Here is a 27,872-nt window from a genome sequence, read left to right on the forward strand (position 1 = left end):
TCACTGACTCCACAAAAATACTTCTACTAAGTGACTTTGTTTTTCAAAGTAATGTAGTAATTTCCATGCATTCAGTAAGAATCTGTCCCTTTTTGGCCAGGTTATAGCTAGACAAATCAATTATACAACAAAGGATTCTATTTGAAAATACACCTCTTTTGAAAAGCTGATGATGCATATTATTGTAAATCCTTTGTGGGACCAGTGCCTATGAGGCCCTTTGAGGAAACTGATATAGTATCTCTTCTGGGGCTTGAAGCATTCAAAGTAAGAAAAGTCACTTTCTGGCACAACAGAAGCTTTAGCAGATTTGGGGAAATGCAAGAGAGAATAACTTACCCACATTAAAGTTTTTGTAAGCAAGACTAGGTGAAGACGATTTTCTTGGTTTTGAAATATACAAATATATATATATGCATAGTAGAAACCACTAAAATGCAGTATCTAATGTGAAATATCTAATGTAATATCTAAGGTGAAATTTTGGCATGGTTCATTAAGTACTTGCATTAGGACTATACTTTTAACCTTTTTAGGATAATTCTCTGACAGTTTTTCTGATTGGAATTAATGGCAGAGCTCACTGCCTTGACTATATTTCTCTTAAGATTACTCTCTCTGAACAGGCTAGATTCCAGGAAGAGACAAGGCAACCATAAAGGGCCTGATTCAGGAAAGAATATGACCCGATCAAGGAGAATATTTCATAGAATATTTGCCATATACAAATGATAAAATATTATAGAGTTTAAAAAGTAACCAAATCAATACTCCAATATAAATATGAGCAGATTTCAAAAATAAAGTGTCAAGTAAAAAAAAAAAAGTCAAACCAGTGCAGAGTATAATACATAAGGGGGATGTGTGTGGGGAGTGTCAAACAGAATCACTACAAGTAATGGTGGCAAGAAACAGAAAATAAAATATAACAAATGTTTAAGTGGTGACAGGCATACAGCAAAGACTCTGATTTGTTATAAATGAGAACTGTGATCAAAATGAATGAAAGAGGTAAGAGATGAAGGTGAAAACTTATATAGAGACCAGGCTGTGCTGGGCTGGGCACACCATCAGAAAAGTCTTAAGCAGACTAGAGACATCGGCTGATTCATAGTTCAAGTTGAGGACCTCGTTGCTCTGTAGACTGGATGGAAAGGCACCAGAGAGGGCAGCGTGGGTTCCATCGCAGGAGTCCAGGTGGAGGTGGGGGAGAAGGTATCAGAGGGTGTGGGGGAAGCCATAGTGTAGGGAGAAGTAGGTGATCAGGTTCGGAACAAATTTTGGAGTTATATCACCATGGTTCTTGATGTGCCACAGCGGAGATAAAGGTGTGCAAGGCTTTGAGGTAAAAGGGGTTCAGTTTTGACTTTCAGGGTTTTGACTGAATAAGTAGATTGGGTAGTGGTGCTACCAGGATCACAATGTGATAAAGATAGGATGTAAAAAGTAAAATTGAGAACTGTTTTTCGTTATTTCTTTGCGCTTTATTTGATTTTATCTTAGAGAGAGCACGTGAGGGGGGTGGGGAGAGAAAGAGGGAAAGAGAATCCCAAGCAGACTCCACGCTCAGTGGGGCTCGATCCCACAACCCTGGGACCACGACTTGAGCGGAAACCAAGAGTCAGACACTCAACGAACTGAGCCATCCAGGTGCCCCTCTGCTTTTTTAAAAACTATGCAGTCCCTTAAGACAAGTTGAGGAGATGTGGCAGGTGTTGTCAGTAAGAAGGAGGTTAAGCTCTGATGTGCAGCATGGAGAAGACAAAGTGGGACAGGAGCAGAATTACCCAATTCACAATTTCAACAACTTAGGTTGGATAAAAAACTTTGAATGCATAATTCTAAAGGAAATTCTGTCAATGTGCTTACAGAGAGATTGCCTTGAATCTCCCTGGCTATTTTTGGTCCTACCACACAAATAAACAAAACAATGTCAGAACCATTCCAGCTGGGTCGACAATTGGGGCTGCAATTCAGGGAGTATGGCTTAATAGGTCTGAAATTGTGTGGTGAAGAAGAAGAGGAAAGTATAAAGTGTATCTACGTTAGAAGTAAATAGTGTCTGGAATATGTAAACCAGCCATATAAAAATAGAATGCCATCTTCATTTAAGAGACTCAAAGCTGGACCCACTAATAGGATATTGTTAAAATTGAGTATTCATTTCTGATTAAACAAGGAAAGAACTCTTAATTTTCTATAAATGGAAAGATATTTTCTTGACTTGCTGAAAATTATCTACCAGAAATTGCTGTAAACAAAATACTTAATGATGAAAGGTTGGAAAAAATTCCATTAAAATCAAGAATAATTATGATACCCACCATCACTATAATTATTCAGCACACTAGTAGTATACTGGAATAAATCATCCTTCTCATTAACAAAACTCATCGAGGCAACAAAATAAGTAGAATTCATCACACAGCCACTGTCTGAGAAAATTCAGATTAAAGAAATACAGAGAGCTTTTTAAGTAGATGGACTGAAGGGACTTTCTGGTTAATGATAGGATTACTTGAAACATGACAGCACTTGCTAAACATAGTTCTTACTTTTTCAAACATATATTGAAACATTTTAACCTTCTTAACAACTTTACAAAATTGGTACAATTATTATCCCTGTTTTAGAGATTAGTAAACTGAGACATTAATTAAGTTGTCCAAGATCACCTTACTAGCAAAGATCCAAACCCAGGCCATCTGGTTCAAAAGCCTGTAGTTTTAACCATTAAGCTTTCTCATGGCTTTGACACACTTGCTTTAACATATTTCCATCAGTAGCAACTCTTGGGTCTGCCACTTAATCATCCCACACTTTTGATTTTCCTGATTGTACCAAGCACATTTTGTGATTTATCATAATGCAACATGAAACATTCCCCAAAGTACCTCTTGTGTATCAGTGTCTACACTTAAAAGTGTGCTGATCTAATGGTCAATCAATTGAGAAAATGTTGGGAAACAATCTCCTGCAGGCACAGATTTTAGGATTCTTGTCCTCATATACCCTTTTCTGGTTATCCCACCCCCATTAGTTTATAGTCTTTCTTATTGTCGTCATTAACGAAACCAAATGGTAAGACTGAAGGAAATCTATATATTTCATATTACCATCTATTTTGTTTAATAAATGATATACTATTAAATTAAAACTCACATCAGGAAGAATGATACTCAGGAACAACAATGCTTGAATATTGTGCCGTTTCTAATGGAGAAAACAATTACCTACATCAGTGTGTACAGACTGGAAAATATTCCATTAAGTCTGAATGGAATATTCATGTCCAAAACAAGATTGCTAAATAATGGACTCTATAGTTAAGTTCAATTGCATTGTTTTAGGACTGAGTTTCTAATAATGCTTAATTATTATTTTATATTTATTATTATTATTATTATTATTATTTTCTGGCTAATACAATAATTTTATTTAAAAATTTTTTTCAACTTTTTTTTTTGAGAGACAGAGAGAGACAAAGCATGAGGAGGAGAGGGGCAGAGAGAGAGGGAGACACAGAATCCGAAGCAGGTTCCAGGCTCTGAGCTGTCAGCACAGAGCCCGACGCAGGGCTTGAACCCACAAACCATGAGATCATGACCCGGTCCGAAGTCAGACACTTAACTGACTGAGCCACCCAGGTGCCCCTGGCTAATACAATAATTTTAAAAGAACATCATATCTTTAGCACAAACTATTAACGAATCTTGATTAACTTGTTTTTAAGTAAACAACAGCCATGTATTTTGCTGAGCAGATTTTTCAAAGACAGTAGAGAAAAAAAAAAAGAATTCATCTAAGATCAAAAATATTATGTTCATAATAACTAAGGTTAAGAATGTTTCACAAAGGTGCAAATCTAAGCAAAACAAAAAATATGTGAGGTGCACTTATTATTTGTGACATAATTGTTTTCAGCTTTACTGAGGTATAAGTGACAAGTAAAATTGTAATGTGTTTAAAGTATACACTGTGATCCACAATCAAGCTAATTAACACATCCATCAGCTCGCACATTTACCTTTTGGAAGGGGCAAGGAGGCTTAAAATCTACTGTCTTAGAAAATTTCAGTTATAGAATACGGTATTAACTATAGTCACCCAACAAGAGATGCTGAGATTTTATTCATCTTATAACTGAAAGTTTGGAACCTTTTACTAATGTCTCCCCATTTCTCACATTAGCCAGCCCCTAGAAGCCACCCTTTAGCCTTGTTTCTATAAGTTTGGCTTTTATTTTTCTTGCATTTCACCTCTAAGTGATACCACGCAGTATTCATCTTTCTCTGTCTTCTTTCACTTAGCATAATACCTTCCGGGTTCATCCACCTGCAAATGGCAGGATATCTTTCTTTCCTAAAACTAATATTTCATTAGGAACGTTCTTCAGGCTGAATCCTAAAGAATGTTGGCTTCTTCCGTAAATCTTGTTGCCAAATACGTTCTCTCAGTTTGGTATCCAGGAGGCATGTGAAACTTAGTCTGTGTAAACTACAATTCATAATTCTACCCTGTCGTCCAGACCTGTTATCTCCTACTCTTCCCAGCTCAGTTAAATGACGCCACCATCCACACAGTTCTGAAACCAAAACCAGAGTCTTCCTAAACGTTTTTTCTTTACTCCTTAAAGCCAATCTGTCGGCAAGGCCTGAAATCTGAACTCTGAAACATATCGTGACCCAGCCTGCTTCTTTTCAGCTGTCCCCTTTCCACCTTCGATCAAGAGGTTAGCAAGTGCCAAGGCTTTTGCTAGAATTTCTGCCTTTATGGTCTGATGGTAAGTTTAGTGCAAAAGAAGACAGAGCCATGGTGACAAGACTGAGAAGAGATGTACGCGTTATACATTGATGCATGCGTGAGTGATGTTTGAGATACGCTGTTCTGAAACGTCAGAAAAAGTGGCGCATGTGCACCTGCACACGTGAGGGACACGGAGTGGGAAGGTGAGCGAGCTGTATGGATGAATGGCATCGTGTAAATGAAAGGCATTGGTTCGCAAAGGATTTGTCTTCCGGGGCCATATATATTCTGCCGACTGGATTCTCAATACGCGTGGGCCTGTGGCTCAGGTTCAAATTCTTCTTTCTCTCATATTACTAAGGGGGCTCATAAAGTCTTGGGCACCTGGACTATTATTGCAGTGTATTACAATAATTTTCTGTGTTTTACAGACTGAGAAATTCAACATAAATAGATTAAACCTCTAGACCACAGAATAGAGTAACTAATCAATTTTTTTTTTCTGACTTTGAAGTCTCTACCCTCTACACCGTACCACGGTGATGGGTTTATGTCTCGTTCATATTCATACGGACAGTGCTAGCATAATAGCTCATACTCAGAAGCATGTTGAATTTCATTCATAAACTAGAACATTTCTTTTTTACAAAAAATAGCTATTTTGTATTTCTCACTGAGTAATAACTAATTTAATCGATTGATCAATATTTGGCAGTGAATGAGCTAACATTTTAGTCAAAGTTCAACAGAGCTTCTGTAACATCCCTATGAATGTTCCATGGTTCATACATGGCTCACTTTTCCTTTGTCTACATTTCCTAAAAATAACCTAAAATCATTTTTAAATCAAATGAAAAAACCCTTGCATTTATAATACTTTGATGGCTGCTAAATTACAATGTCGACGTGCAGATGTGAAACTGAACTATATTTAGAGAAATGGCATCACTCTGAAATAAATGAGTTCAGGTGAATAATTACTTTCTATCTATAAGCCTGGGAATTTCTAATACATCATCTGTCTGTTCTCACAGTGCAGAAAGGAGAGTTAGTTCTTTGTAGATTGTTAATTATAACCTTTAATAACTGATTTCAAACTCCCAGTCGAATATACATTTCTTCGTTATAAATGGCACTCTGTAAGCATGACATTTTTAAGGAAATACAGTGTGAGATTTGCTTGAAACAGATATCCTACATGGGTATAAATCTCTAATTAATATTTTTTTCTAAAATTCTGTAGTTAGGCCCACAGAGTCCACAATCCCTAAATAGGTACCTAAGTCTTTAATGGGAGCTTCAGATGTGACTGCAAAATCCCTTCTCTTCCCCCTTAGTAAACATCCGCGTGCAATGTCCACACATCATTCTCCTGATGTTCCTCATGGGGAACTATACTTTCAGACAGGAGGTATTACAGAGCACAACGCCAAAAATTCCTTCGTACGGTCAAAGAGGTCTTGTGTGGTTCTAAGAAAATATTCAGGGAGGTGGGAGCTAGCTTCAGAGCTGGTAGGCGCCTGGTGGTAAATCTTCCTCCTAGTGATGAAGAAACACTCACTTCTGCTCTGTCGCAATCTTTCAAGGTCATCTCTGTCAGAGTATGGGCACACACTGGGGAGGTTCTGATGGCCGATTTCCAAATAAGCCACCTTAGGGGTGACCTAGCTTCGTACCACTACTTGAGGACAATCCTATCTTTAGAACTAGACCAAAGGCAAGATTCTATATTGTTTTATTGGGACATTTAACAGGTAATGTTTATTAAGTAATTGCTGTTGTATCCCACTCTGTACTAAATGTTTTAACTGCATTATGTTCAGTAATACTCTTAGTACTGGAATGAGGTACTAAGTACTATGATTATACTCTTTGCTTTTGCTGAGGCAAAACAAAACAAAACACAAACCGAACAAGACACAACACCAAAAACCTTAAGATTTAAGGAGTCTTTGTAACTTGATCCAGGCCATACAGTACCTGAAGGCTATGATCACATATACCGTACTGTCTTCTAGGAAGGAGTTGATTTCTTTTTGACAGATTCCTATCCTGTATTCACTGTTAGATTTCTCTGGAATTAAACTATACTTGTGATTATAAAAGTTGTAATTTCAACACTCGGTGATTTTAATTTGTTTTAAATATAAAATATTCAGAACTAGTGACCTAAGTCTTCTAGATTTGAGACTATAAAACCTTGAGATATGTAGAATGTTCATCTTCCCATTGCCGCAATTATGTGGGTCGAAATGAAACTACAAAAAATGTATTGGTCCTTCGTTATAAGTTAGAAAGATTATCCCGGATGTACCAGTTTGCCTAAAAGGCAGCTGATAAGCTATTTAACTATAAAGTGTGTTTTAGCTGATAAAATGTCAGTAAAACCAAAAATGAATGAATGTCATGGAAGAGTCAGGTTAATTAGGAAATGATCCCCTGAGTACCATCTGGCATATAATGGAATTAGTGATTTTAACACTTACACATTGATGCAAAGCCAAGGGGCCACGAAAAGAGAGTGTTTTATTCTGATAATTAAAAAATCGGAGTATTCCAAAGCACTGGGACGTTTATGAGGTCAGGCCCTCTTTTATGTTTCAGTCATCCCCGAAATACCATTTACTAGTAATGTGCAGCTCATTTTGAAGATTTTGAAGATTTCTTCATTTGTGCAATACCTCATGAATCCTGTATTTTAGCACCTGATGGGTATTTTTATTTTGTGCCAGAAACATAATCCTTACATCAAGCTGAATATGTGTCCGTAAAAGAACAATTGTGAAAATTGAACAATTTTTAGGTATTTGGAATTGCTTTCTAAATATTAATGCACTTTATTATGTTCACTTTTACTTGAAAATTTATTTTTTTTTTAATTTTTTTTTCAACGTTTATTTATTTTTGGGACAGAGAGAGACAGAGCATGAACGGGGGAGGGGCAGAGAGAGAGGGAGACACAGAATCGGAAACAGGCTCCAGGCTCCGAGCCATCAGCTCAGAGCCTGATGCGGGGCTCGAACTCACGGACCGCGAGATCGTGACCTGGCTGAAGTCGGACGCTTAACCGACTGCGCCACCCAGGCGCCCCTGAAAATTTAATATAATTTGTTAAATATTATATACTCTAATGTAATATATACTACATATGCAAAATATACTATATAATATATATACTATATAAATATACTTTATAGTATATAAAAGTATATAAAGGTATATGCATATATATCATATATATCTAATTCACATATTTTATTAATATATGGTTAACTTTTATAAACAACCCAATTTTTAAAAGTACAGAACAAATACATATTTTTATGTAAATATTCCTACATGAATATTATTTGTGACTAGCATGTAAAGAATTTCTATGAACATTTATCCATCTCCTCTCTTTATTTGAGTGTTATTTACTCTTCATCTTATACTTCTTCTTCCTTACCAATTTTACTCATCTATGGTCAGCTTTCAGTACATTATTCTAAACTTTATTATTTTTCTGAAGTTCCTATCTTAATTCTTACCACCTCATTCACAGCAGGAAGCCCTGCACCACTATTTTTGAAAAACATGAAAGATACAAGAATATTTATGATATCTTATGGGCTATACCCCTCTTATCCAATGACCAAAAATATTTCCAACAAATCTGTAGATATTTCATTCCACCTATACTGTGATTACTAAGGTCAAACTGTCTTGAGCCTATTTAAAAAAAAAAAAAATATATATATATATAAACTTTAAAATCTCAGGAAATAGCAATTAGTCATAATTATAAACTAGATGGTTATACAGGTCATACTAGACAATGAAGGAAAACCTGAGATTGCACAGGGTCACTAGGAAAACAATTCTTACAAAAAAAAAAGAGGACTAAAGAAGTCGTAACCTGAGGTGATTCCCCAAGTTTGATCAGAGCTCCACCGTTGTCCCCAAGATGTAAGTATCTTGGACAGTACTGGACAGGAGTGATAAAGTAATATCCAAGTTTTCATAACTATATGTCAAGTAACTATGATTGTTAACTAACATTTCTCTAAAAATTTCAACAAAAAAGTCATTTACTTATTCTTATATGGATGCCTTTAAGAGAGGAAAAAAGGAAATGAGGACAAAAGAAAGTGAAGAGTAAAGGTGAATCTATCACCATGGGAGGAACACTTATGGGTTTAATCTCACACTCTATACAAAAATTAGTTCTAAATTAATTAAAGACTTAAATATAAGGCTGAAACCATAGATCTATAGAAGAAAACAGGACAAAAGCTTCTTGACGTTGGTCTGGCGAGGATGAAACTGAAAAGTACAGGCAACAAAACAAAATTGATAGATGGGATGGCATCCCATTAAAAGGGGTTCTGCACACCAAGAACACAACCAGCAGGGTGAAAGGTAACCTATGGAACAGTAGGAAATCTTTGCCTGTTGTACATCTTATAAGTGTTAATATCCAAAATATATAAGGAACCTACACAGCTCAATAGCTAAAAACTAATAACACCAATTTAAAAAATGTACAAAGGACTTGAATAGACATCTCTCAAAAGATGACACACAAATGGCCATCTGGTACATGAAAAGGTGCTCAACATCACTAATCAGCAGGGAAATGCAAATCAAAACCACAATGAGCTATCATCTCACACCTGTTAAAATGACTATTATCAAAAAGTTAAAAGCTAAGTGTTGGTGCACTGTTGGTGGTAATGTAAATTGATATAGCCATTATGGAAAACCATACGGAGGTTCCTTTAAAAGTTTAAAATTGAATTACCATAAGATCCAGCCATTCCGGTTCTGGGTATATATCCAAAGACAGTGAAATTAGTATCTGGAAGAGATATATGCATCCCCATGTTTATTACAGCATTATTAACAATAGACAAAACGTGGACACAACCTAAGTATCCACTGACAGATGAATGGATGAAGGAAATGTGAGATACATCTCTCTCTCTCTCTCTCTCTCTCTCTATATATATATATATATAGAGAGAGAGAGAGAGAGATCTATTATATATTATTATGGAATATTATTCAGCCATACAAAGAAAGACATTTTACCATTTGCAACAGCATAGTTGAAACTAGTGGATATTATGTTAAGTGAAATGAGCCAGACAAAGAAAGACACATGCTGTGTGTTATCTCACTTAAGTGTGGACTGTAAAGTAGTCAAATTCATAGTAGTAGAAAGTAAAAGGGCATTGCCAGAGGCTGGGGGAAGAGGGAAATGGGAGATATTCATCAAAAGTTACAATATTTCAGTTATGCAGGATAAATAATTTCTAGAGATCTAAACTATGACAATATGACTCTAGTTAATCCTATATTGTATATTGTAAATGTGCTAAAATATTAATTATGTGAGATAATGAATATGTTAGTTAACTCAATTGCGACAAAGATTTCACAGTGCTGCATATATATATATATATATATACACACACACACACACACACACACATACATATATATATACACATCCATATATATATATATATACACATCAAATCATACATCTTAAATATATAGAATTTTTATTTGTCAACTATAACTCAACAAAGATGGAGAAAAAAACCTCAGGAGTCAGTTCTGCTTACTGGGTGAGTCTGGGTAACAGGTAAAGAAGCTTTCTATGTGAAGCCTCTAAAGTGTGTGTGTACTAGAAGTAATTGACATAGAATTATTAAGAAAAAAACTCCAAATATCATCTTGTATTAGGGTATTAAGAACAATTCCTTCAAAGAAATGTGTTCAGATCATATTTGTAGCAATTTTCGTATTTCTCAATGCCATTATTTTACCATGATTTTTTATAGTTTGCCTAATTAAAAAAATTATACATCTAATCTCTTTACCCCATCTTTCTTCCTGTCTCCATAAATTTTTCCATTGTTACAAGAAACATGCCACCTTGATGCATATTATTTGAGAAGCACGTGTACCATTAAAAAATGTAAGTATAAAAGTTAGCCAACCTTGAGTTTAAGTGATTCACACGTTTTGCAATGTTTTATCCATCAGTGCAGAAGACGTTAACAGAGATGGTCTTCTAGAAAGATGTTTACTGAAGCCAAATGCAAAACAAAAAAGTGTAATTGTCTTTTGTGTCTCTCTAGGCCTGAGAAAGAAAAGTCGATTCTTATGAACAAAATAAGATGTGTGCATAACTAACTTTCTTAATTTTTCTGCAATACTTCCCTTTTCCTGCTTCCTCCCATTTTCCTGTCTCATCTTGGTTGCTAGAGTGGTAAACGAGAATCCTAACCCTAGTTCCCTGTCTCTTCTCTTGGCATTTACTTCTAGCTGCTGTATGATCTTTGATGTAGCTCTTCTCCAGTGAGTGTAAGAGATCTGCAGTAACACAGTGCTGGGCACTTGCTCTCACAGTCTTAGAAGATGCATTCTGGTTGGTACAGAAGCAAACTCACAGGGTCACAACAGAAATATTAACTTACTGTGTATTAATGTATATTTGTCATTATTTCATTAATAACAACGATGCAAATATAATTCAGTTGATTTACATGATTGTTAGGACAGGACCTGGTAAAGTCCTCAAACCTTTGTCCATTTTGGAGCCAAGCCATACATAACCAAACCTGTTGAAGTACATGGAGACAAGGAAGCTGGGCTGCCAAAATGATATGGTTTCCAGATGCAGAGAAAAGGTCTGAGATTTGGAAGGGGGGGATGGTTCAACAAGTAGGTAGTTTTGTAGATCCATCTTCAAAAAAGATTCATGCTAAACTCTTGGATATTGCAATTCTCAAGAATCCTTATGAAAGATTCAGGGAAGAAGGAAATCATTATGTGAATCCTTATGAAAGATTCAGGAAAGAAGAAAATCATTCCATTGTGTATGTATATATATATACACATACACAATGGAATATTACTAGATGATCAAAAAGAATGAAATCTTACCCTTTGCAACAACATGGATGGAACTAGAGTGTGTTATGCTAAGTGAAATAAGTCGGACAAAGAAAGACAAATATCATATGATTTCACTCATATGTGGAATTTAAGAAACAAGACAGATGAACATAGGGGAAGGGAAGCAAAAATAAGATAAAAACAGAGAGGGAGACAAACCATAAGAGACTCTTCAGTACGGAGAACAAATTGAGGGTTGCTGGTGGGATGTTGGGTAGAGAGATGGGCTACATGGGTGATGGGCATTAAGGAGGTCACTTGTTGGGATGAGAACTGGGGGTTGTATATAAGTGACGAATCACTAAATTCTATTCCTGAAATCATTATTGCGCTATATGTTAACTAACCTGGAGTTGAATATTAAAAATTTCATTCAAAAAAAATATATATATATGGAGAGAGAGAGAGAGGGAGAGAAAATCAAGTGTCCCATACATTTGTTGAGTCTAGAACTCTTTAAGCCTTTTGGAGCTTAGGTAGAACTTGTAATTATTAGCAAAAAAAAAAATCCACCTGGAATTTGATGTAGATTGTGTTTAAACCACAGATTAATTTATGGATAATTGGCATCTTAAAAATATTGACTCTTATGATATATGAACATAGTATATCTTTAAAAAAAGAAGAAACTCACTAGCCTACCTATGTAGTAAAAGAAAGACAAGCATAAACAATTGGGATGACGGACGGGAAGTGTCTATTCCATGAGGGCAAGGACGGTGGCTGTTTGGCTCAACATTTTATTTCACATTCCCTTGCACAGTTTCTGACCGGAGTTCCTGGATACATCTGTAATAATTGAACGTCAATAATTTGAGTAGAACTTTGTGGATCGATCCAGAGGCAAGTAGTATTGGCAAGAAAATTGGCAGAGAGCTAGTGGCATATTTAGAAGATTCAAGACCTCAAATATGAAAGATTAGACAAAAATCATTCTTATAAGACTCTCATTTTGATTTTTGCAATCTCACTGATCTTGTAATACTTAATGCCATGGAAGCAAATATATACATTAAACCTCATCTCTTTGTGTGTAGAAATAAGATCTAAACCATTAGAATTGAATTCACCAGGCCCTTCAGTGCCTTTGAACTCTGAAATGCAGAGACCTCAAGCTCTCCCAGGGAATGTAGACTAGAGAAAATGTGAAAGTCTATGGTTTCGGTATGATGAAATGGCAGTCAAAATACTTATTAAAGTATAGTATAGGGGAGCCTGGGTGGCTCAGTCAGTTGGACATCCGACTCTTGATCTCAGCTCAGGTCATGACCTCGCAGTTGGTGAACTCAAGCCCTGCACTAGGCTCCATGCTGATGGTGCAGAACCTTCTTGGGATTCTGTCTCTCCTTCTCTCTGGCCCTCCCTCACTTAGGCGCTCCCCCCCCTTCTCTATCTCAATAAATAAATGTTTTTTAAACAAAATAAAGTCTAGATGTAGACTCATATATATGTAAATGTGCTATATGTATTTCAAACCCTGAAAAAAAAATCCCCTCCCTCTGGAAACGATACTGACAGCACCCTAGTTTAAGCAGAGACCAACTGACAAGGGGCACGTAAGCAGAGCAGATTTCTCCAATTCTTGAAAAGCAGCTGCGGTCAAGGTTGGTGCAATTTACACAACTTACACTTAAAAGGCAACCCACTGCTCACTTCTCCAGAAAGATAATTCCAAAAAGGTCACTTTGAGGGAATTAAACACTTTAAACATACCCCTTCTTAGCTCTGCAGATAATGTTGCACAAGCCTTCAGTTAGGTGTCCTTCCCATTTTTAAGTGGGTGTTACTAATATGTGTAAGGTGGGCTCTTAATGCTGCCTGAAGGTTTGGTTCACTCAGATCGTCTCAAATTGTAGTGGTAATAACAACATAATCAAAATTAAACGGCTTTAGTGTTTTCTAATGAAGCAACCATTCTCCAACTGATTTTGCTCAGTGTGTGCGTACATGTGTTTCTGTGTGTCTTTATCAATAATGCAAATCTTCCTTAAAAACCAAGAATAACGCCGTTAAAGTCAAATGCCTTCTCCTTCCACAACTGGTAGGAAATTTCTGCCAAAATAGTCATTGCCACGAGATGCTTCGAAAATTCTGCTGCGTTATTGTTACAGATTTGGTAGCAGCTAATCTTTTTGACATTGTATAAATTAGAGTATAATGTGGTAAATTACTGTCCCAGCAGGAGATGCACTTCTGGAAGAACAAACACTCCGAATCTTGAGGATCAGGTAATCAGAAAAGGTAAATTATTAGAGGTCAATTAGTCCATTACGTATTTATTTCCCTGATTGATGACATATATAAAACAGACATTTTGCATTTTAATTTAAGGGTTTTAAAATGTGAAGACTAAATAAAATTGCAGTGAATTGCCTCACTCCTAGATGCCCTATAATTACCCTGACATCTTAATACATTTAACTGACAACATCACAAAAATCCAACCAATATGAGAACCTTGGGGTCACTATTTCCTTTGTATAAAAATAGATATTTTATTTGCGTTTTTGCTGGTATTAAAAGAGTGGCTATATTTTCTAAAGCGTTTTAAACACTTGTTAGATTTATTCGCACTTTAAGAGTAATCAAGAAGAGCTTAAGAAGTCATATTTTTGTAGGATAAATAAGTCGGGAGGATGAACAGTATAGCATAGAGTCAACAATAATGTAATGGCTTTGTCTGGTAACAGATGGTAACTACACTTACCATGGTGAGCATTTTGTAATGTATAAAATTGTCGAAACCCTATGTTGTACACCTGAAACTAATATAATATGTCAACTATATTTTTAAAGAAAAAAGAAAGAAAGAAACTGTAGTTCTGTAATTGGAAAGCATGTTTGCTCTGGAATTTTTGGAACCAAGTTTCTTAACTTGTTTTGCTTCTGGGTTTCTGACCAGATAAAAAATATTTTGTATCTGTGAAGGCCGTGCTCAGATTATGGGAATCTAGATTATAATTGGGTATGTTATACTGTACTGATTATTGACAGGGTGCCTCAGTGAGGTGGGCAATTCGCTCCAATTGACGTACTAGAATCTTTGAATCCCATTCCTTGTGTAAATACATGCTTCCTTTGTACTTTACGGACTTTGGAAAACTTCTTCTGGTCGGCTTGAGTTGATTCAAAAGCAGGCTTCTTGGCAAAAGAACATCATCAAGGATCAGGATTTCAAAACAAATGGAGGGGGTAATATATGGCCAAAGGCAGGCCCCATCAGAATCCAGGACCCTGGGGATAGTGTTTCTATTGCTATGTAAGGCTGTGTATGCTATGTGTGTATGGTAAAATACTGTTAGCCTTTGGAATGTTATGCTTTTATCTGGCTTGGATGTAGTTGTTTGTTTGTTTGTTTGTTTGTTTGTTTCTCAATAATAGAACCAGGATGAGGATATTGGCTCTGATTCTTAGGGCACCATTCATTTTCTTAGAGGACTGGCCCCAGTTCATATTTTCACAGTCAAGGACCCTGATAGAGAAAGAGCCTCCTAGTGGTTTTGGAATCTAGAAGGCAAAATACTTCATGTGAACTCAGTTGATATTTCTTGAAACAGCTGTTACGGAAAAACGACACAGAAACTGATAAAAAATGCCAGTTTTTTTTTTAATGCCAGAAAAATCCCTTTGAGACAAAGCAAGATCTCCTTCCACAGCTCATTGTGAAAACTGAGTGACATTGGAAAAGGACAATTCTGACTACATAATATGTCTTTAACTTTGGGTTTGTAAATATTTTTACAGTTTGAAAGGATAAGTTAAATGTCAACAAAACAAAAGACTTCCAGTGATAAAATTGCTCCAAAAATAATTTTAAAAACTTTTAATTTCTGTTCAGCACAAAAGCCTACAGTTAATAAAGAGTGATAATAGACTAATTTCCTGTTTACTATTATAACTGCTTGCTTTGTAACCTTGGTGAGGTTTTCTTTTTTTCTTTTTAATTAACTCTTTAGTAGCTATATTTGCAAAGTTAATAAATAATACGATTAGGGCTTGTGTCATTTTTTTCAAGGTAACTGTTTAATCCTTTCTTTGAACACATACACGTGATTAAGAATGCCCCTTACGCACAATAGAAAAAAAAAAATAGTTCATTCACGTGATAGCACATTCCTGAACTCTGCAGTGCTTAGGCTTAGTAATTTTTCTTCTACACTCTTCTCCAGATTCCTCTGCCTCTGGTACCGTTGTCTTCAAGGGTAGCCTGCTTTTCCATAAAGGACGGTCCTGGTAGAGACCTTTCACAGCCACCTCGAGCCCTCCCAGCAGGGGCTCTCAGAAATTCCCATTCTTTCTTCCCAAGGTTAGATGAATGGCCTACACCAAATCTCTTGACCTAACGTCCACGTGCACGGCCCTTGCGTGAATACCACTAGGCAATAGCTTCGTAGACACTGAGTTTTATTGAAGAAAAACCACAAACCGGACAGCATAGTCCCTCTATGCATACAGAAGCAGCAATTTCAGGTTAACCTTTAGGGCTTTGCCAGTCCTGCCATGTTTTCTAGCCAGCCTCTCTCCCATTCTCCCTTTGGGTGGATTTAAAACACGTGTGCTCTTTTCAGATATTCTCCACCTCACTGCAAATCACCTCAACGGTGACTTCTCTTTCCTGTCAACAATTCTTTACATGGGAATTTTTACCTACCGGTTTCCTTTCCTTTTCTGATGCACAGGAATCCATCCCTCACTTTTCTGTGTCTACGGAGATTCCACTTTGTTGATTATCTACCTATAGTCCATTCTCTTTTGAACAAGCTTTTAACCCAACATGAAACTAAATAACTTTCTGCCATTGTTCATTCTCCTCTGGCTTTTTATCTTCACTGTCCACTTTTCTGCTGAGAAGACTTTTCTGTGCATGTTTTTTACCGTTTGGCTTTTCCCATATGCTCTGAAATATCCTTAGTATTGATCAAATGCTCAAATACCAAGTAGAGCATAAAATCATAGCTCTTCTAGAATTATGAGACACGGATGTTCTCGGAGAAAACAGGGAGGAGAGATTACTAACTGGAGTAGCTGAGCAATCATTAATATATTTGTTGCACTAAATTTAGAAAAATGTCATTGGCTGCATAATGACTGACCATACAATCTCATGTGTAAATTATGATCTTTTTGAAAATCAATACTATGTGTTAGAATTATGTATTACTTTACTCAATGAATATAAATGCTTAATCAATATTTTATGGGAGACGAGAGAATGTGTATACATAAGTGCAAGTGTAAATACTGAGTCCCCAAGTACAGCCCTTGACAGACTTCTGAGACACTCCAAAATATCACTATAAAAGTATACTTTTTTTAACTAGTATTCTTAGTTCAAAGTGAACTAAGTGATTCACCCTTAGTATACTTAGTTCAAAGAATTTTTGCTGCCATAACAATGAAAATACCTTGCATTCCCTGAGGAATATTAATAGGAATTATAAATTTTTAAAGTTTTTTAATGCATCAATAATTTCCTTCTTGCAAAATAGCCTTAAACTTTGGGAGAGTCAGGTAATACCACTAATCTATCAGTGAAAGAACTGACAACTAGGATAGTTAAATAACACTGTGGATGATATTAAATTCTACTTTCTATTCAGTCACAAATTGGAACTTGGGTTTGGGGCTTTGAATATTGCTTTCTTTCTATTTCATCAATCCCAGTGGCTTCCTGCCAGGTGGTTACTTCTTCTTATCAATACACTGAGTTTAAATGCTCCCGGAGAGAGGCGCATGGGTGGTTCAGTTGGTTAAGCATCGAATTTTGGTTTCGGCTCGGTGATGATCTTGCAGTTTGTGAGTTCAAGTCATCGGGCTCCATGCTGACAATGCAGAACCTGCTTGGGATTCCCTCTCTCTCTCTCTCTCTGTTCCTCCCCTGCTCATGCCCTCTCTCTCTCTTGCTCTCAAAATAAATAAGCTATAAAAAATTTTAAAAAAGAAGCTCCAGAAGAGAGGCCAAGAAAATTAAAATACTGGAGCAAAGATGCATCTATCAGATGGCAATAGCCAATGGCTGTTAGCCTGAAGATGGCTGAGAAAGGTGAACAGGCTCTAAAGAGATGGAACATCAACAATCTCTCCCCTGACCCAGCTTCTGAAGAGCCATCCAAGCCAGTCAGCCTCATCCCGCTTGAAGTAATCAATGGTGTGTATGCCTCAGATCCAGACTTACATTTCCAGTCCACTCAGGAAGCTAAGAAAATGCTGTCCCGGGAAAAGGAACCTCCTCTAAAACAGACTGTTGAAGGAGAGCTCTTTCCTGGGCTGGTCGAGTTCCTGAAGTCATCCCTTTACCCCTGCTCGCAGGCAGAGGTAATCTGGACTCTGACCAACATTGCTTTAAGGACTTCAGAGAAGACCTGAGCCATTGTGGAAGGACGCTATCTGTCTCATCTTTGATTGAGCTCCTGTCTTCCTTCCACAGGACTGTGTGTGAACACACAAGGTGGGTTATTGGTTACACAGCAGGAAACCACCCAGAGTTCAGAGACATCATCTCAAGCAATGCCATCCCTCATTTGCTGACCCTGGTTTCACCAACCACATCAGTCATGTTTCTGTGGAAAATTACACGGGTTTTGTCCACCCTGTGTCAAAGTAAGAACATAAACCCTTTCGAAAATGCACTAAAGCAAATGTGGCCCGTCCTCTTCCGTCTCCTTCACAACCATGACAGCAACATTCTCTTGGACACCTGCTGGTCCCTGTCCTTCCTCACCAATGGCTACAATGAGTCCTTTGGCCAAGTATTTGGTACAGGATCCTGCCCGGGTTGGTCAGCTAATGAACAGCTCAGAGCTCGATGTCTTGACCCCCTCTCTCCACACTGTGGGAACACTGTCACTAGAATGGGTCCGCAAACCCAGGTGGCCATAGCTCAGGCATGCTGAATGTGCTGCTCCAGCTTGCGATGGTGTGCCCCAAGGCCTCCATCCAGAGCAGGCAAGCCTGGGACCTCAGCTCCATCGCTGCGGGGCCCTGCTGGCACATCCAGCCTGCAACAGTCTCCTTCCCTTGGTGGCTCTGCTAAAAAATGGAGAATTTAAAGTCCCAAAAGAGGCTGCCTTCACTGTGGGGCGCTGCGGACCCGTCGACCTAGCGTGCTCACTCCGGAGTATTGGAGCCACTGAACAATCTTCTCATCATCCAAGGCACCAAAACTGTTGTCATTTTCCTCGACACCATCTCTTGTCTCCACCGTGTGACAGAGAAACTGTCTGAGAAGGAAAACTTGTCTTCTGACAGAACTCAGTGGGATTGATAGACTTGAAGTTTACAACTTCATGAGGAACATCATGTGTCCAGACTTCTTTAGACACTATAGAGAGCCGCTTCACTGAGAAAGAAGACAATGACATAACATTCCCAGTCCTAGGCCAGGATCATGAATTCTTAAATCGCTTACCAGCAACACAGTTACCAAAGTTCCACAACTTCTAAACCAATGAAGAAAACCTCAAGGGTAACTTTCTGAAGGAGTATCCCTCCTAGATTCTAGTGTTTCAGAGGTGTAAAGATTTTTAAACTGAATATTAATTAACATTTCCCACACTTTCACTGCCATTTAAAGAACACGTATAACTACGGGCCCCTGGGTGGCTCAGTCAGTTGAGTGTCCGACTTCGGCTCAGGTCATGATCTCACTGTCCGTGAGTTCGAGCCCTGCGTCAGGCTCTGTGCTGACAGCTCAGAGTCTGGAGCCTGCTTCCGATTCTGTGTCTGCCTCTCTCTCTTTCCCTAACCCACTCGCATTCTGTCTGTGTCTCTCTCTCAAAAAAAAAAAAAAAGCAAAGCATTAAAATTTGTTTTAAATAAATAAATAAAAAGAATACATATAACTATACAGTTCCATAGGTACAGGCAAGGATCACCCCAAAACCAAAAAGACCTGTACCTCCCATTGACTGAGGCGGTTTCAAATATAACTACTTCAGTGACTTTCTACAGTTGTGCCAAAGTGTGAACCCGAGTTGTTCACACACACTGAAGTTGTCCAAACTGGGGAATCCCAGAAGAGAACTCATGCTCGAGTTCCCAGGAAATGAAAGAAATATTTCAAAAGTATCACCTTCAGTTTATGGGAAGAATCACAAACAAGAGACAGAACAAGATAGAGATTTATATAAAAGCAGGAACAAGTAGGAAATATAAATAACCAAGGTCCAGTTCTATTACCTTTGTAAGATGAAAACATGATTTAAGGGGATAGAGCAAGACAGGCTCTACCTGGCATTTCCTCACAGGTTGAACTGAACCATTTGTCATAGCACTTTTGTTTAACAAAATTAGGTTTCACATGAATTATGAAGTTATACAATTTGCCCACCTGTTTCGTTCATGACAGGTTTTCCTCTCAAAAGTCTTAGAATACCTTTGGGATTCTACCAAGGAAAAAGCCACTGAGTATCATGTAATAATTTAAAGGCATATCATTCTTCTGTGTCCATTAGGTCACTTAACATATCTTCAACTACTCCACCAATAATTTTTGGTAGAATTAACTGTTGTTTTATATCCGATTAGTGACAGAAACCTGAAAGTGAGATTCTGGAGATTATTGAAAAAATTGAGAGAAAGATTGAAATTTATCTTATTTAACAAAAGGCTTTTTTTTACCACATAAATATTTCTCAAAATAATGGAAGCACCCATGAAATAGAAAATTTTAAAAAAAATACAGATAATGTAAAGAGAGATTTAACTTAGTCTTCAGAGTATTTTCTCATACTTTCAAAGCTCAATCATTGGAATGTGTTACACTAAATATTTTAACTCTCTCCTAGACAAGTTGGGCATCCAGAGAAGACAACAAGTGAATTATCACTAATTTTAAATAATAGAGCATGAAAATAATTTAAGAATTACCACTGATAGCATCATTTTGATGCATATATTAAAAACCGTACCCATGTCTAAATATTTTATTAGATTGATTTCAATTAATTAGATATTGGGTAAAAATTAGATTGAAAATTAGAGTCAGGTCAGTTTTAATAATAAAGCTCAGGGTACTTTCCCCATGAGTTACCACATGGGGTTTGATGTTTCGAGGAGATCATTGTTAATTTTTTCTAAGCTGTTGTAACCTGTTAGACATAATATTAATCCATGAGTATGCAAACAGGCAAAATGTGTCCGTAGACTTTGACCTCTCTTTCTTGATATACTTATCAGTTTGCTAGAGAACATATAGGTGGGGACATGGTGAAGCCTGCCATTGGCCTGATTATGCAATAAAAATAGAACACAGATCTGTGCAACTGTGATGCTGACAGAAATTCCCTTAGAGACGGCCAAGTACACACACGGGGGAGATATGCTTGCACTTTAAAGTCCCCGCATACTCTCTGCTACACGCTCTTCTAAATAAGTGGGTGCCTCTCTTGGCAATGTTTCCTTAGCCACAGGAATGAAAGCAATTTCCCTTAAGGAACTGGGAAAAAATCCAGAACTATATGTACGTGGCTGATAGTTTATTTAAAGCGTTGATATTTTGTTCATTATAGAAATTTGCATTGATTTATCTTTTAAAAAAAACTGAATTAGGGGTGCCTGGCTGGCTCAATCAGTTAAGCGTCTGACTTTTGATTTTGGCTCAGGTATGATCTCATGGTTCATGGAATCAGGCCCCATGTCAGGCTTTACGCTGACAGTGCAGAGCCTGCTTGAGATTCTCCCTCTCTCTCTCTCTCTCTCTCTCTCTCCCCCTCTACCCCTCCCCTGCTCTCTCTCTCTCTCTCTCTCTCTGAAAATAAATAAAGAAGCATTTAAAAAATTGAATTAAAATGTCCTTTATGGTGAGTACTCAGTTTTTTGGTACCCCTAAAGTTTTGTGCCCAAGGTGACTGCATTACTTGTCTTGCTCTATTCCCGGCCCTATAGTAAATAACAATTTCCAGTATAAAAACAATTGATTTTATTTAAAAAAGAAAACAAGCTGACAGAGGAGTGCTTGATTGAGGCTGCAGGTGGTATAAATCAGTAACTGAGGAAACCTATGCTTAATGGGAATGAGCAGAGTAATCGGCACTTAATTAACATCAGTGATAAAATGAAGTCGCGAGTCTATCTTTGAGTGTCAAGAACTCAATTTTCATAAACTCCCCTGCTCTTTGTTTGTTTCTAATCCAAGTACCCTTGAATAACACTTTATGATATCTTTAATTCCCACCTACGTATTGGTTTCTTGGCCATATTCTAACATGGTATTTACCTAAATCTATGATATTGCTCAGATACAAACCATTAGTTCTCTTCAACTATTATCTTACTTATGTAACATAATATTCACTGTGCATATTATGTCCCTTATAATTCTGTTATACCTAATATACCTATTTTATGGATGAGATGTGCTCATTAAAACCGGAAGTAATGGTGATTTTTTTTCCTGTTGATATTATTGCTTTGGCAAACTCCCTTGATTCAACTTTAAAAAAAAAAATTTTGAAGTTTTCTTACCTGGAACACCCAGATGCATGTTTGGATCGTGAATATTTCTTTTTGGTTAATATTAGATCTCTTATGAATACCTAAAGCTTCTCTTCAAGTTTCTCAATACAGAAGTCAAATAAAACTACCTTTAAATTATAAATGCATAATTTCTGATAGAAAAGCAGTACATGTTGGAATCAAGGGGGGAAAATCGCAGATCAAGGAACAGAATGATAGAAAACTCCACAGGTAAAATTTCTACCCAAACAGAACAATGTTTACTATTTCATGATATCTTACTTTATAAAAAAGACATAGTAATTTACATAATGCTGGTGAACTGATTCTTTTCCTCACACCTCATTAATATATTTCATAATATAAATTATAATTAATGATGCTTCCCTTATCATTGTATGGCAGCTATTGGCATCTTTGACCTATTAATATGTATTTAAATTTCCTCTATATCTTTTCATGGCTTGATAGCCTGTTTGTTTTCGGAACTGAATGGTATTCTATGTCTGTATGTAACACTAGTTATCCGTCACCTACTGAAGGACATCTTGGTTGCTTCCGAGTTTTGGCGACTAGGAATAAAACTGCTATAAACATCTGTGTACAGATTTTTGTGTGGATATAAGTTTACAAGTCTTTTGCATAAATACCAGGAAGTGTGATTGACGATCGTATGATAAGAGTATATTTAGTTGGCAAGAAACCACAAGCTGTCTTCCAAAGTGGCTGTACCATGTTGCATTCCCACTACCAAGAAATGACAATTCCTATTGCTCCAAATCCTTGTGAATTTGGTGTTGTTGGTTTGTGGCCATTCTAGTAGGTGTGGTGGCATCATTTTTACCTAAAATTTTTCAAAATTGTCTTATAATTGCTTTACTGCTACATGTATCATTTTGAAACTAACCTATGTACCTTTATATTAAATTTTATCATCCAATAAAATATTTTCCCCATTTCCTCAAGCCTCCATAAAGTTTATTTTAGGGATTTTTATATCTGTTTCTAGTATGAATAAAATGTTTTGTTTTGTTTTGTTTTCCCATTGAGTTTTAAAGAATCGGGAGACTTTTCAGTTGTTTATTTATGTACTTGTTTATAACTGATTGCTAAACTCTCTCTAGTTCTAACAGTTTTATATTATTTCTCATCTTCCAGTAAACAGTTATATCATCTGATAATAACAATGATTTAACTTCAGTATTTCAGCGTTATCCTGATTTATTGCATTTTCTGCATGTACACACGCCATTCGTTCTTGGAAATAACGCTTTTATCATTTTGTAGTTATTATATAGTTTTCTTAAAAGCAGTATGTAATTGCTTCCATTATTACTTTTTAAATATTCTGTTACATAGTCTGGCAAAAGCACTCAGTTTAAGTCTTTCTCTATTTCCTCCATCAAGTTCACCCCGTGTGGATGCTTTCCCTCTCTCTTACACTGGTATCTATCGTAAATTCGATGGCATTGCTATTCTGGAATTTCAGGAAGGTGTGCTATTCCTTCTTCTTTCCTACTGTCTCATTTGTTTCCTTTATAGCAAACTCTACCTCCTCTTGTGCCTCTGCTCTGCCACCCAGACTCCAACGTGGTGACTCTAAAACCAGCTTCAAGTTCCTAAATGTTGAAAATGTCCACCCTTTTTGAAGTCTAAATAATATATTTTGTCATTCACTGAGTACTGTTGCATTGACAAGAATTAAACCATTTTTGATCGTAACTGTGCAGGAAAATGGGTCATAGATGAATTTTCCACATGCACAAAGACATTCGTTTTCAGAATTGTGCCCTACAGTGGGAGCCATGGAATCTGATTGTATTCCTTTTTTGTCAATAACTAATTATAATGACCTTGGACTCATTACTTAATTCTGGGCTGTGTCTACTTCCTCACCTCTCAAGTGGATGATTGAACCACATGATAGTTAGAAGGCTACTTCTTGCCTGAAAATACCATCCAGAGATACGTAATTCTCGCCCAAACATAGCACCTCAAGTCCTGAGCATCACACTTCCCACACGATTTCATGCCTCCTTTGCTGCCTGAAATCTACCTCCTCACTCAAACCCAGTACTCCAGTGCCCGACATGGACATTTCCACTCTGTCTTATGGGTATACTTAAAATGTATTTACAAGATGTGAGCTCAGATTTTAGAAAATGTCATTTTCTTCAAGTGGATAATATACGAAGATTTTCTGTTTCATTTTCTAAATTAAAGAATAGTCTGTGAAGTAGACATTTATAAACTTCAGTCTATCCAGTCAGATGCATCGTAATAAATCCACATCTCCACGAAATAAACATCTTCAGGCTATGGTTTTTCTGGCCCTTACACCATAGCCAGTGGGGAATTATATCTAGAAAAAGATTACTTCCAGTATGAAGACATTCAAATATCAGCTAAATGACAAAAATATGGTTCAACCACGGTGGCACCAGATCTTTTATTGTCACAGGTAGACAATAATACAGTGTCTGAAATTCACTTGCCACAATCATGTTTAGTAAGTTTTGAAAAACAATTTTCCATTTTAAACCTGTGAATCTCCAGTAAATACTGAAGGCATTGATGTATATTAACTATAAGAACAAGTCTGTGTTTGTAGGCCTCAATTTTGAGAGAATTATTCATCATATTTAGCTTTCTTTTTAAGCAAATGGTAAGATTGCTCACATGAGAAATTAATAATGACACCATAGGAGGAAAAGTTGCTGTTACAATAACAGAGTTTTGAGGAAGTTATCAACATGAATATAGAAATTGACCCTTGTATAATAGTTACCGTTTTAGAATACGTGAAGGATTTTTAAAATACTGCTAACCGTAACCTTTAACTGGTTAAGTATATTATTGAAAACAATTTCTATTAATGTTTTATTTTTGAGAGAGAGAGAGACAGAGCCTGAGTGGGGGAGGGGCAAAGAGAGAAGGAGACACAGAATCCAAGGCAGGCTCCAGGCTCTGAGCTGTCAGCACAGAGCCCGACGTGGGGCTCCAACTCATGAAGCAAGATCATGACCTGTGTCACAGTTGGACATTTAACCGACTGAGGCACCCACGCGGCCCAGGTTAAGTACATTGTTGAATAAAATGTTCCAAGATATTTTGTCTTCCTTATTTTATTACTTTTGAGATAGTACAAGGACAGTGTAGTAGGTTTGTATTTCTTTCTAGACTGAAAAAGTCTCTTCCATCATCCAACATTTTTCTCCTTTTTCCCTCTTGAAAGTAAGAACCTTTGGCTCTAGGAAACAGGAACAACAAAGGAACATGGGACCATCTCTTTCTCTGCCTGGCACAGTTCTGCCCTCACACTCACCGCGGTGCACCAGAATGAGAAGTCACGTCAACAGTGCCATGCTGGTGATATTCCCATTCCAACCGTAAACTGCTGACTGCTGGCTTCAGCTTTCCAGGGTAAGGAGCTAAATGGCCCTGAGTTTCTGTAGAAGAAAAACAGGAAAAGGTGAGAAGCTTTGCTTCCTTTCATGACTTTCCTAATTCACTTGAACTAAAACGTATGGAATTTAAACCTCCATCCATGAAAGATCTTCCGGAGCAAACGACAACTGCAATGTGAGTAACATGCAGAAATTCAATATCAAGATGGTTGCCAAGCAACTAATGATACTTCGTTTTTACAAATCTCCAATGGCTGGAGTGAACTGCTGTTCTCCTCCATGATGCACCAACAGGACTGTTTAATTTTGTTCTTATTATTTCCTGTGTGTTGTACGTTTCAGGCAGCAACGGAGCAGCAGATATTCCACATCAGTAGAATGTGTGCGATTTGGAACAGAGTAACACGACTTACAGTTGGAAATAAAAATTTAATTAGTAAAATAATTATTTCAAGGCTGAAATGAGCAACAAAAAGTGTGCTTATCTCGGCTTTCATGTGCATCTAGGACCCAAAACTGCCTAAATTCTGAATAAGAATTCAAATTAGCCATGCTATTGAACAAAATTTACAGAGTGAAAATTATTAGTGTGATTAAAATTCTAAAGTTGCAAGTCTCTGGTTGAGCATGATAGTATATTATATGAGCAATTGTGACAGAGGGCCTCTAAGGGAAAAAAAAAGTTTGCTGGGATGCATAATTCAATAATGGCTTTGGGTTGAATTTGAACATCACTCAGTCTTTTGTGATTTGTGCCAATGAGAGGAGATGCTTTTCTAAGTAATCAAGGTAGGAGAATGTATGGCCCCAACCTGAAGGGAAAGGATAAAGGGGGGAAATAGGGAATAGATATGGCAGGCAAGCAGATGGTCCCTTATGCATTGCTGTGAGAAGAAAATCTTCTTCAAGACCATTAAAAAGTACTTTCTGTAAAGTCTATAAAATCCCAAAATGTTTGCTGTGTTCATACAGTAGTTCATAGTGAAGTTGATTAAGGACTAATCAACTTTATAATGTATCACTGTAGATAGAGACAAGAAAGGGACGTCTTAGAAATCAAGAAGCAGAGGAAGCTAGAACATCACATAAGGGAGACTTAGTTCCAATAAAATAAACAGGACAGGGCAGAGAAAGATCTTGATGTGAGTTGTGATGGCCATGGAGGTGATTCACTCGTATCTCTTTCAAGGGAGCCTGCTTCTGAGAATATAATTGATCCAGAGCCTTCAGCTAAAAGCTGAAACCTGGGCCCTTCCCAGCCGTTGATGGATGACAGCAAGAGTGCTAGAGCTGGCCCACCCCATCCCAACATGGAACTCTGCCAACAGGCAACTCTTGTTCACGTACTCCCCAAAGACCTGCCAAAAACTTTCTAGGAACCATGCTATGGTCTGAAGCTTTCTAACCAATTTTTCCTGCCCTCTCTCTGTCCAGGGACAGTTGGTAAGAGGCTTCTTTGACTTTCTGCCTCCCACAATTTACCTTTCACAAGAGTCCCCCTAAAAAAGTCTCTTATATTTATTCCCTCCTTAGCTTCCACTTCTCCAAAGACCAAAAGTAACACAGCGGTTAGCCTTGACTCAAGAAACTGGCAGCTACTGTAAGTAATTTGCAGGACCAGTATTTTTGGTTTTGTTTGTTTTTAGCAAACTGTAGTCTTCAGTAGAATCAGGCAAGTAATAAATTATGCCCCCAAACTGTCAAGCTCTGTCCAAGAAGGTATGCTTGCCTAGATGGTAAGATTTTTCTACAGTAAAATGTAGGGAGAAAGATTGGGGTAAGATAGTAATGATATTCCTTTCTCTTCCTTTCTGTCCACACACCCAAATCAAAGGGACTGTTTTCCTATCTTCTTCATATCTGGTATTCATTTGTTAAGTCCATTGAAAGGCATAAGTAGATTATACAATATTTAAATAAATAAGTTTCTTTTGTATTCATTTTTTTTCCTATACACTTATTTTGTAACATGGTAACATACACTTCTCCCCGGGGAGCGATCCCACCACTCTCTAGTTTCCTCTCATAGTTCAAATACATCTTTGTAAAATAGTCTCAGCATCAATATATTTTCCAAGGTCTGCTATTCAGCTGTATTCATTTTTGTCTTGTAAATGTATAGAACAGATGAGGCAATATTTTTTTATTCTGCTCAGTACAATGAGTTTATCTTTTGAAATACTCCTTGCAAATATTCCAATTTTATTTTTCATTAAAATACATGTTAAAATATAATGATTTTTTAAATATAACCTATAGGCAATTTTAATTTGGATTAAAATATAAACCCTATAAAATGTAAACTGTTTTTAA

At 37.0% G+C, this 27,872-nt stretch overlaps 1 pseudogene; it reads left to right on the forward strand.

Moving 5' to 3' along the window:
* LOC122470028 overlaps positions 1-19,040 on the forward strand; it is a 110,883-nt pseudogene extending 91,843 nt beyond the window's left edge.
* The last annotated feature ends 8,832 nt before the right edge of the window (positions 19,041-27,872 follow it).

The sequence above is a fragment of the Prionailurus bengalensis genome, chromosome D3 (genome assembly GCF_016509475.1).
Source record: "Prionailurus bengalensis isolate Pbe53 chromosome D3, Fcat_Pben_1.1_paternal_pri, whole genome shotgun sequence".
Lineage (NCBI taxonomy): Eukaryota > Metazoa > Chordata > Mammalia > Carnivora > Felidae > Prionailurus > Prionailurus bengalensis.